Below are 12,975 nucleotides of genomic sequence, written 5' to 3'. Positions count from 1 at the left end.
CCGATTAACTTGCCTCCAAAGTTGTTTGAAAGCTAGATTGAAGGTTGAAATCGAGTTTAGGATGCTTAGAGGTAAGTTTATGAGTTAGCATTTTCGGTTTCTCATCCCACTTTCTTGTATTCTCTGTTTCTAATGGGGATTTTCATGTTTTAGGGATGAAAATCCGTGTGGGGAGCTATTATATCGTAGATTTCGTGAAGGGTCTTCATTCCAAGGTAAGGGGAGTTAATCTCAAACCCTAAGCTCTCTTGGATAGCCTAAAATGGGAAACCCTTAATTATTTTTATAACTATCTAAAGGTAACTTGTAATAAAGGCTCTAAACAAAATGGTCTTGAGGAACATTATAATCTGTGTTGACCAAACTTTGTAAATGACTTTAATGTCAAATTTTAGAATTTAAATCCATGAATAGAAATAAATTCATTTTCTATTCGCCATAAAAATTTGTTTATTTGAATACAGAAAATGAAAGTGTTAAAGACTGACTTTAGTTTTTTTCCTCAAGATATTAATTTTTTATATAATTAATGGTGTTAAGATTTTGAGATTTAATTATGGAGAACTTAAACATGAACATGCATGTCTCGTTAAGTGTTGATAACTTACGCTATAGACTTTGAAATACAATGACTCTAAAAAAACATGAAAGTATATGTTCTGAAATTCAATTTAGACTTAAGAACATATACAAATTCTATGTACAACTTAAGTTATGAACAAGGGATATTTAAAACAAAAATTTAGCAATTAGAAAAGAATATGAAGAATTCTTAGGTGAAGATGTCACAATTTGAAGAAAAATTGATAAGTCAAGTGAAGAATGTCACAGAAGGTGATAGAGATCCTTGGCAAGTTCAATTTTTTATTCCAAGAAAGAACATAAAAGAAAAGTCAAAAAAGTGAAGTCCAATCCAAAAATTATCTACTCTAAAGTTTGAATTGTGTGTTTCCACAACCTTCTATACATTTGTCATATAAGCAACCACCCTCTTAGGTAAAACAAAATGTGATACCCCTCTTAATTGTGAAGTAATTAAGAATTAGTGAATAATTGTCACTCTTAACCTAAAATTATACTAACTTTCAGCTTCTTAAAACCCTATCTAGCTTAGGTAAATTTACCATATAACACCCCAAATTTTATGATATTAATTATTGTTATTTACATAAATCTAAATGAATATATATATATATATATATATATATATATACGTGTGTTGATTTACTTGATGATGATGCTTATGTGTATTAAGTATATGAATGTGTGTATTGAGTGTATGCATGACTAGATAGCGCTGAATGGGCTAAGTGCCTAAGTGCAGGGCGTAATACTAAGTTGTTCTCGCTGCAGCGAGAGGATTCTCGTGAGAGGGCCTTGGGAGGAAGAACTGAAACTGTCACCTTCTCACTGTAACGAGAGAGCGACAGTTTGGGGTGCATTTCTGGGTGCAGTCTCGCTATAGCGAGATTCTGCAGAAACTAGGGTGTAGTTTTGGTCTGATATTTTCACTGTAGCGAGAGTGTCGCGACCAGAAAAGGATTTAAGGGAGGGTTAGGGTTCGGGGAGGGTTATTTCTCCCTCTCCCTTCGAAATCCCTTCAATCCTCTCATTCCTAAACCCTCTTCTACCAATTACTTTGCCTCCAAAGTCATTCGGGAGCTTGATTAAAGGTTAAATTCATGTGGGGAATGCTTGGAGGTGAGTTTTAACGGTTAGGGTTTCATTTCTGATCCCCTTTTCTCTGTTTCTGGGTTTCCTTGGGTTCTCATAGAGTTCTTCCATGTGTTTTAGGCCGAAATCTGTGTAGGGAGCACGTCCGTGGTCGAATCCAAGTGTGAGTCTTCAATCCAAGGTAAGGGCTACCCTGTCTCAATATATTGAAATTCTTGTGTGTTTCAATGAATAATGCAATGTGGCTGAGATAGAGAATAGGAATTGTGTGTTTGATGGAAATTAGTGTGCAATGTGATGTATGTTGGAATAGTTAGGCCCCGTGGGGGAATTTGTGTATGATGGAATGTCATTGATTGGTGAATTAAGGATATTGTGAATAAATGAAGGGGTGCCATATAATGTGAATTAAATATAGGTTGTGTGCCGTGTGTAAGCATGAATATTGCATGTGTGAATGAAATGTATGTGAATGGGGTATGTTAGCGCCGTTGTAATGTGCTGTGAATGGTTCAGTGATACACTGGGGTGTGGAAGATGAGGACGGTAGAAATACCTTGGGGAGAAGAGAGTGGTGGTGATACCGACTGTGGAACAGGTGCACCACGGGCTACACACTCTGTTCTTGGCTAGACTTCTGACCACTATTGTAACGCTCTGAATTTTAGTAATATTGATTATTATTATTATATATATGTATATATATTCATATATGTGTTGATTTATTTGATAATAATGTTTATGTGTATTAAGTACATGGATGTGTGTCTTTATGTGTATGCATGACTAGATAGGGCTGAGATGGGCTAAGTGCCTAAGTGCAGGGCGACAAAGCGACAATTTGGGGTGCATTTCTGGGTTCAGTCTCGCTGTGGCGAGAGGGTCTCGCTGTAGCAAGATTCTGCAAAAACTAATGTACAGTTTCGTCTGATATTTTTGCTGCAGCGTGAGGGCATGTCGCTGCAACGAGAATATCTAGTTGTAGTGAGAGTGTCACGACTAGAAAAGGATTTAAAGGGGGTTTAGGGTTTGAGAAGTTATTTCTCAAAAATCCCTTCGAATCCCTCGACCCAAAACCCTTTTCCACCAATTAAATTGCCTCCAAAGTCGTTCGGGAGCTTGATTGAAGGTTGAATCTGTGTGGGAAACGCTTGGAGGTGAGTTTTAATGGTTAGGTTCCGTTTCTCATTCCCTTTTCTTTGTTTCTCGGTTTCTTAAAGTTCTCATACAGTTTTTTCATGTGTTTTAGGCCGAAATCTGTGTAGGGAGCACGTCCGTGGTAGAATCTGAGTGTGGAATGTCACTCCAAGGTAAGGGGGGACTCTACCCTATCTCAATGTATTGTAATTTTTGTGTGTTCTAATAATTAATGCAATGTGGCTGAGATAGAAGATAAAAATTGTGTGTTTGATGGAAATTGATATGTAATGTGATGTGTGATAGAATAATTGGACCCCGTGAGGGTGATTGTGTGTGATGGAATGTCATTGATTGGTGAATTAATAATATTGTGAATAAATGTGGGCTATGTGCCGTGTAATATGAAATGAATGTGGGCCTAGTGCCATGTATTTGAGTGTCATGTGGGCTGTGTGCCGTGTGTAAGCATGACTATTGCATATGTGAATGAAAAATGTGTGAATGGGCTTGTTAGCACCGTTGTAATGTGCTATGAATGGTTTAGCGATGCACTGAGGATGTGGGAGATGAGAACGGTAGAAATACCTTGGAGAAGAGGGAGTGGTGGTGACACTGACTATGGAACGGGTGCACCATGGGCCACACACTCTCTTCTTGACTAGACCTCTGACTACCATCTTTGTTGAGCGACCCGTGACTACCTACATGATATCTGTGAGGCGGGGGTAACCGGCGACCATTCATGGTGTAAATTTGTGATCACAGTGCTGCAGTGAATATGGCTGGCATGCACATGCATGGGTTTATGAATTATACTTATAGATGTGGAATGGTACTTGTGAATGTAATTGTTTAATGTATTGGAAAAGTACTGGAGGTGAGACTCTATGTTGACTATGTGTTTTTGGGTAGTGTAAAGTACTCACCCTTACATTCATTTTTCAGGTAATCAAGACGATCAGCAACGAACTCAGTGAAGAGACGGATGGACTGCTATAGGACTTAGATTTTATTTTGAAATTGTTGTAATTGAACTAGTCCGGTAACAGTTATTTCATATTAATTTGTAACCCTTCACTTATTTAGAAATCTTTTATGAAAATTTGGTTATCTGACTTGCGAAATTACTATTTAATTGAAATTAAATTTAAGGTGTTACAACTATCTTTGCTGAGCGACCTGTGACTGCCCACATGGTATCTGTAAGGCGGGGGTTGATGAATCCATATTTTTACTAGTATTTTACTATAGTTTTAACCCATTTAATAAGGAAAATATGTTAGGAAAAGCAGAAAAACTCATAAAAATATAATGATTGAAGATTTTCTTTAAATACATAGTTGTTTTAGAATTTGTGAATTTTCTATGTAGAATTTAAGAATTTTATCATGTTTTTGTAGGAAAATCTGAGCCAAGTGCATGAAGATGGAAGATTAATGGAAGGATAGAGGAAAAGTGGCAATTCTGTACTCAAAGAACAAGATTAATGGAATAAAAGCTGGGCGTGATCACTATTGTTAGTAAAAGTGATCGTTTCAGAGCATAAATGAGGAATATAGTCTGGGCGTGGTCACTCTTACCAGCAAAAGTGAGTGTTCCAGAGAGTCTCTTAGAAGAACACACTGGGCGTTATCACTATTGCTGGTGAAAGTGAGCATTCCAGAGGACTTCAATCTCAGCAAGGTTTTGCGTGATTACTCTTGTTGGCGAAAGTGGATGTTCCAGAGAGGAGTGTATCAAGGCAAGTTGTGCGTGGTCACTTTTGCTCTCGAAAGTGATCACGTGCACTCCTTAACCTCCTGCTTTGCTACTCTTATCAACGAAAGTGAATGTTCCAGTCTTCCAGAAACTACATGAGCCTCTGTGTGGCCACTCTTATGAAGCAAAGTGACAACGCCCATAGTCAGGAAAAATTATAAATTGCAAAAATGCTCAGATTTTTGGATCTTTTGTTCATTTTCATTTTCACTTAGTTCTTGGGTGTGGAGAGAGTCTGAGAGAGAGAGTGGGGACGAACAACGAGCTTCAACCTAGAGGAATCAGATTGAAGATCGGTTGAAGATGCTTCTTCTGCGTTCTTCCTCTTCTTCTCTTTCTTTTTATTTCTCTGCTGCAATGGCTGTGTAATTTCTTCATAATTAAGGATTGTAGATCCAAAACGAATATGTTGAATTGATTCTGGATCTAGATTTCAAGTTTTGGAATGGATTGAGTGGTTGATTATGCACTTTACGTAGTAATTGAATGGAAATTTGATTAACTAATTTTAGAGGAACTCTTGTCAATGAAAATTGAATTTGTTCTTCAGATCTGAACCAATCACCAAGATTATAGCTTTCTTAGGGATAAGAGAACTTGATCTTGCAATCCTCTGGTTTCTCACACTTAAAGCAACATTGAATTGAATCAGATCTAAGGAATTAGACTGATTTAATTGAATGTTAGGTTCACTGAGTTAAGGAATTAACCTCTGAATAATACAACGTGAAACTAATTGTCATTCTTTCCAATTACTTGTAAGTTCAGAACTTTATTGATTCAACATTGGAGTTTTGGTGAAGCAACTCCCTAGCTATGGTTTCTACCTCTGTTTTCTCACAACTGTTTGTTCATTGTTCTATTTTTCTTCTGATTTCAATATTTGTCAATTTTAATTTCAAACACTCTTTGAAATTCGTTAAGCTCAACTAATTGTAGCCTTGTGAAGCGGTAATTGAATACTTTTATTCCCTGAGATCGATACTTGGGACTCTAACATAGTTCTATCATTTTTTATAACTTGCTACATCAACACTAGTACACTTGCTAGTTAAATCAACTTCTCCTTAGAAGTGTGACAGGGGTAACCAGCGACCATTCATGGTGTAAATCTGTGATCACAGTGCCATAGTGAGTGTGGTTGGCGTGCATATGCACGGGTTTATGAATTGTGCTTATGGATGTGATGATGCTGCCTGTGATTGTATTTGTTTAATGTATTGAAATGTACTGGAGAATGATGTTGTTTGTGTTATATCTGGATAAATGCATTGGAAATGAGTTAGAGGTGAGACTCTATGTTTGATTGTGTTTTGGTAGTGTAGGGTACTCACCCTTACATTCATTTTTCAGGTAATCAAGACGATCAGCACCGGACTCAGTGAAAGGGGTGGATGGAACTGCTATGGGACTAGGATATAAACTTGAAAATAATGTATTTAAAAGGGTCCTATAGTAGTGTTTTGATGAAGATTGTAACCCTTTTTTTCTTATTTTGAAATATTTGATGAAACTATGGGTTGAGAACTTTATTTGAAATGTAACTTTTATTATCTCAAATTTGCAAAATTATTATTTAATGAATATTGAAAATAAGGTGTTACATACCCTAGTAACAATTTAAGGGAAAAAATTAAACAAAATAAATGCATTGAATATTGGGTAAACCTTAAAATTAGCTATTAGCAAACAAATTCTCTATGCTCTTAAACAAAACAAAAAATTATGAACCAGTTCTCATGCTTCGTGTTTAATCACATGAATTCTTAAGATAAGCTTTTATTCTTTATTCTGTTGAAAAAATGTTGTCATGACTAGTCTTGGAATGAGTTGTCCCAGTACCTCTATTGCTTTCTTAGATTATGATCTTGTTAATGATCCTTCAAGCTTCTTTAATGTATTACCATTTTGCCTCAAGTTATTTGGAGTTTCTTATCTTTTTGTTCATGATCACATCCTTAAAGGTAAGGCTTATTTAAAATAAACCAATTTAATGCAGTATACTAACCTAATACAAAATAGAAAGCAACCTAATATGCAATTGAATATGCACATATATTTTTATTTTTTATTTTTGTGATGTGAAAAATAAACCACTATAAGTATTACCATTTATTGTATTAATTGTAATATAGTGAAACTAATTTTTTTCTCCATTACAAACTATAAATATCTACATTACAAACAAATCATTTATTTTAAAAATAATTAATACAACACAATAAAAAAATAATAGGATGAGTTTATATGATTATTTTTCCATTACTTCCTATCCAATGAGGTGTAACTTGTTGGGAATCTCAAACACAGATAATACAGTAGAACATCAAAGATTCATAGTGGCTTTTATGACATACATGTTTCAAAGCAAAAAAGAACATACAAAATATGAATAAGGAATACCTTTTACGTGGGCACAAACATAGTAGTGGTAATCACGATTCTATGGAAGTTCACACAAATGCTTCTACTAAAATTCTCCTTTTTCGCTATGCTAGTAGCTCTTGGAAGAGAGAGAGAGTATTGAGTCTTACCATCTCATGCTCTATTTATAAGTACGCAGAGGTGGCTAACTCTAATTCTTTCTTACCTATTAAAGTTGATCTCATTCTTAATGAATTTGACCTAAAAATGTACTATTTTAGTCCAACTAAAATATTACTTTTCTAGTGGGCTTATTCTTTGTGTCTGACCCTATAGTTTTTTTTATATCTAGTTATAATATTATATATAAATATTTACGTTCTTAGTGCATATCTAAGAAATATTTAAACTTTTCAAAATATTATGATTTACATTTCATTAGATACACAAATTTATATCTACAAAAATCATCAGTAAATGTGATGAAGTAATAGAAACAACCTCTAGCCATTAGTCCTATGGGTCCATATAGATCACTACGAATTAGCCCAAGAATATCATTAGCCCTTTCACCTTTCTTAGTGAATGGAGTCTTAGTCATATTTTTTAATAAACAAGACTCACATGTCTCAAATGATTCAAAATCAAATAAGTCCAAGTATATATTTTGATAGAGTTTGAAATGTGTTTCTCTTTTCTATGGTTTAGGCGACAATGCTAAAGATAAGCTTGAAGGGTCTTGGCTAATTCTAGACCACTACCTCCTAGTTCAGAGGTGGAGACCTCTATTTAGACCTAAGGATTACAACTGAAAGAAGATAACAGTTTGGGCTAGGATATCTGATATCTCCCTTGAACTTTATAATAACAAATTCTTATGACAAGTTAGAACTTGCTTGGGGTCAATGTTGAAAGTTGAACCACATACCTCTTTACTTTTTAGGGAAAATTTGCTAAGATATGCATAGAAGATTTAAGAAAGAAATTGATCCCATCTTTCAAAGTTCTAAGGCAGGAGTTTAAAGTTGAGTATAAAGGTTTACATTTTATTTGTTTTAATTGTGGGAAGTATGAGCATAAACAGGAGCACTGTGTAACATCCTATATTTTTTAATAATAATAAAATTTCAGAACTAAATAGAAAATGAAATAAATTTTTATTTACTGGCCAAATATAACAATAAAATTTTCATGCGTTCTATTCATTTTGCTCAATTGTACAGAACTAAATAGAAAATGAAATAAATTTTTATTTACTGGCCAAATATAACAATAAAATTTTCATGCGTTCTATTCATTTTGCTCAATTGTACAGAACTTTGAATAACAAGACAATAATGATTAAACGGAATCTGGAGAAGAAACGTTAAAATATATGAACATACATTATTCTCATAATATATGCAAAGGTAACATTTACAAAATATTCATTACAGTACAATAAAAATACATTAGGACTTTTTTTCCAATATTTATAAGATACAAAATATAATAAGTCCTAATGAGCAGCCAATCCATCACATGACCAAGGAGACACTAGTCATCCCCATGCCATCCCTCTATCATCGCAATATCACCGGAGTCGAGATCATCATCTGATTCGAGATACAGGTCACCAAGATCCGCAGTAACCTGGGCACCAGTGATCTGTTCAAACATCCAATGAGATGACCTCCCAAGATGATCGTGGTCATAGTACGTGAACAGGTAGGTCAAAGCTACTGAGGTCCTCATAATACCAGGAAAGATATATACACAAAGAATATGATGGATTCTACTTGAAGGGAAATCAAAAGGAACACTAAAAGCTAATTCTATTTCCATCATAACAGTATCACTTGGTACATCATTTACTTCTATAGCAATCCTAAAGAAACAAAGTCTTTGATACTCATTAAATGCATAATTTAGTCTGTTAGTTACAGAGCTATCTACTAATCTAATCCTCTCGGTGGGTGTTGTCATCTGGTTTCCCTAAAATGTTTACGTAACGATGAGTCTTTATTCTTCTTACCAATCATACATTCATAATTATTCACATAGTAAAACAAAGATAATACAACAATCAATCATGTTACAAAGTCATACTTATATTCATGCAATAATCTTTAAGTATTCAACTTATTACTCTTTATCTATTTCTTAATAGTTGGGATTCTTATTTCACTTTCATTGCCCCTGGGATCCCTGAGGTCTTTCTTAGCATAGATAGTCGTTGGATAGCCACAGCTACACGGATACAACGTGTGCTAACCTGGCCCTTTTTAGCAAAAGCATAGTCAGGAGTATTAGTTAGGAAACGAGTGTGAGGCCTATGGTGCTCCTTGTAACGCCCCAGATTTTGTAATAATATTTTAATTACTAATATACATATATATATATATATATATATATATGTGTGTGTGTGTGTGTGTGTGTGTGTGAATGTTGCCTTGCTTTGGCTGAGGTTGGCCGGAAATATAGAATGAGACTTAACTGCAGGGCAGTCTCACTGTAGCGAGAGTGTATCGCCGTAGCGAGAGAGCGACAGTGAGAGGTGCATTTCTAGTTGCAGTCTCGCTACAGCGAGACTCTCGCTGTAGCGAGATTCTGCAGAAACTAGGGTGCAGTTTCCTCTGAGATTTTTGCTAAAGCGACAAGGGGCATCGCTGCAGCGAGAATGTGTCATTGTAGTTAGCGTGTCATGATCAGAGGGGTATTTGAAGGGTTTAGGGTTTGGAAAACCCATTGCTCATCCCTCGCTTTGAAATCCTTTCGATTCTCTCTACTCCCGACTCGTTCCTACCGATTAAATTGCCTCCAAAGCCATTTGAGAGTTAGATTAAAGGTTGAAATCAAATTTGGGACATTTGGAGGTAAGTATGTTGAGTTAGGGTTCTCGATTTTACCTCTTTCTTCATCTATCTTGGTTTCTCATGGATTATTACGTGTGTTTAGGGCAAGAATATGTATGAGAGGTGTTTCTACCGATTGATTTTGTGGTGGGTCTCCATTCTAAGGTAAGGGCAGTAAATCTCAAGTCCTAACCTCTCTTGGGTAGTGTAAAAAGGGGGAATCCTTAACTACTTTGATGATTATCCAAAAGTATATTGTAATAAAGGCTCTAAATGAAATGGTCTTCGACGAATATTAGGATTTTACTAAGTATACATTGTTAGAGATAGTGGAAATATGGTAATTGATACTTTAGGTATGATGGATTATGCTAAACCTTAGGATAGACGACCTTGTTATCATTATTGAGAAATGTAGGTGATGAATTGTATGATCTAGGCTGAGTCCGGAGGTGCCCGACCTCTGCCACATTGTGTGAATTATGTGAAATTGTATGATGCTTTTATATGTCAGATGGGTATTCTATGATGGTTGAGGTATGTTGGCCATCGTTGAACTAGGTGGTAATGAATGATTTGATTGATGATGCTTGCATGGTGAATGATACAACTATTGTGCATGTATTATTTAATATTGAGGTATGCCAGATGAGTGAACTGATGATATGATGCACGCGTAAATGAAATGCTGGAAAGAGTGATCATAATACGAGAGTCAAACCTAGATGAACTGATGTGATTGCAATACAGGTATTGTGGTACGACTCGAAAAGATATACTCATAATATATGTATTGTAATACACTAAGTTATTTGGCTAAGACTCACGTATTATGACACATTGCCCTATAAAAAGGGTGTGGAAAAGAATAAGAAATGCGTGTGAATGAGGCATGTTACATGCAGTTATGAATGGGCTATGAATGGTTCAGAGATACACTAGAGGTGTGGAAGATGGGGGCGGCAAGATTACCTTGGGGAAGAGAGAGTGGTTGTGACACTGACAATGAGCGTGGGTGCACCACGGGCCGCACACTCTCTTCCTGACTAGACCTCTAACCACTACCTTTGCTGAGCAACTTGTGACCGCCCACATGGTATCTGTGAGGCGGGGGTACCCAGCAACCATTCATGGTGTGAATCTGTGATCACAGTGCCACAATGAGCGTGGCTCCGTGTAGTGAGCACACGTGTGTATGTGAAATAAATGTGAAAGTGTGATGTGTGTGAAGTCGTATAGAGACTGTGCAGTTGTAATATATGCATTGTAACATATCGGTCGATGTTGTCATGATACATGTGTTGTAATATATCGACGGGTGCGATTAGGACACGTGTTGTGATATATTGATTGACGTTGTATAATACATTTATTATGACGTGCGGATTAGTAGAAAGATGCATGATTTGAAAGAACATGATCGATTGTATCCTATATGTATTCCATTGTGACGGTAATTTGGATGATTAGAGTACTATAACTAATTTAATCCGTGTTAAGTAATGTTTCTAGTATGTTATATACATGTGAGTATTTTACTTATGTTAAACAGAGATTTAGTGGGGCAGGAAATACTCACCCTTACTAATGTTTTCAGGAATTGGATGTGAAGAAGAAAAGGGATGTTTGGCCCGGCCAAGAATCATAATTCAAAGGTGTTGGAAGAAATTGTGTTGTTTCATTAATTATATTTTGTGTTGACCAAAATTTGAAAATGATTTCAATGTAGAATTTTAGAATTTAAATATTTGAGAAATTTTGATTGTGAAAAACACTTGGGAATTGTCCTTAGTGAAAATTTGAAATTTATATGTATTTGAAATGAATTTAATTTTTATCCGCCATAAAAATTTGTTTATTTACTAAAAATATCTAAGGTGTTACACTCCTACTCCCGTTTGTTTTGCGCAATTCAAGAGGAGCATTCACCATCCTCATTTTCCCAAGACTTCTCAGTCGTCTCCATCTTTCACACTCTCAGTGTACCTCTAAATTATCCATACTCATCCTTAACATATTCCATTCTCATTTCACTTTCTCTTTCCATATTTCTCATCTTATCTCTATATTTCTCACTATCTATTTATCAACATATTATTCATGGTTTTATATATTTCTTTTCCTCTAGTTCATTATTATATTACACAAATCAATCATTGTCGAGAGTTAGTTTCCTCGGACTCAGTCCACCATGTACATGCATATACAGTCAAAACAAAAATCATATACATCATCAAACATCACAAAACATGCTTCAAATATAACAAAAACATGTTTTCATCCAACATATACTTAAAATCATACATTTCATAACAGCATCTTCATGAATACAAGCATACCACTTCCTTAGTAACAAAATAGAACTTTCCTTACCTTAAAATGAAAGTTAATAAAAGGTTTTCGAAGGATCATGCTCAAAAGCCCGAGTTCTTCCTAAATATCACGAGTTTCTCTTCAGAGGAGGAAGAACAACAAATAACCAAAGAAATAGAGACCAAAGCTCCAAAACTTACCAAAGAATAAGAGAAGTGATCTTCTAAACTTTGATTGGAGAAAAGTTGGGCTTTTTCAAAAGATTTGCTGAGAAAATAAGGAGAGAAGTCAGAGAGAACGTATAAGGGTCGTGACTTGGATTATAATCCAAGTTTCTTAACTTAGAAACCCTTAAATACCCCTCAATTCACGATATTCTCGCTACAGCGAGACCTTCTCTTGCTACAACGAAAAAATTGGACAAAATTGCACTTTGCTACCTGTCATTCTAGTTACAGCAAGAGCTCCAGCGAGAGAGCATCAAAATGCCTGATTTTGGATGTTGATTTCTCGCTATAGCGAGACACATCTCGCTACAGCAAAAAATCCTATAACTTAAAATTTAAAACTCTCCTAATTTCAAGCAACATACGTTAACAACTCATACCAAATAAAAAACTAACAAATAATAAAAATAGGGGTGTTACACACTGTACTGAAAACCTTACACATAATAAAATCAACTTAGATAAGGAGGGAAATAGGAATAGTGTTTCAAGAGATAATAGAGGTAGCCTTGTTAAAAATTTTGAAACAAGCAAAGATACAATAATGATCGATCAAGAAAGCAACCTTATTCAAGAACTTTATCAACCTGGTCCCTAAATGCTTGTAAAGAAACCTCTCATGAGAAAATCAAATATCCCCTTATCATCTAGCATCCCTAGGAGCT

The sequence above is a fragment of the Abrus precatorius genome, unplaced genomic scaffold, assembly GCF_003935025.1.
Source record: "Abrus precatorius isolate BTA unplaced genomic scaffold, Abrus_2018 Scaffold11, whole genome shotgun sequence".
In the NCBI taxonomy this organism is placed as follows: domain Eukaryota; kingdom Viridiplantae; phylum Streptophyta; class Magnoliopsida; order Fabales; family Fabaceae; genus Abrus; species Abrus precatorius.
The sequence above is the reverse complement of the archived record's forward strand: the minus strand, read 5'-3'. Positions refer to the sequence as shown.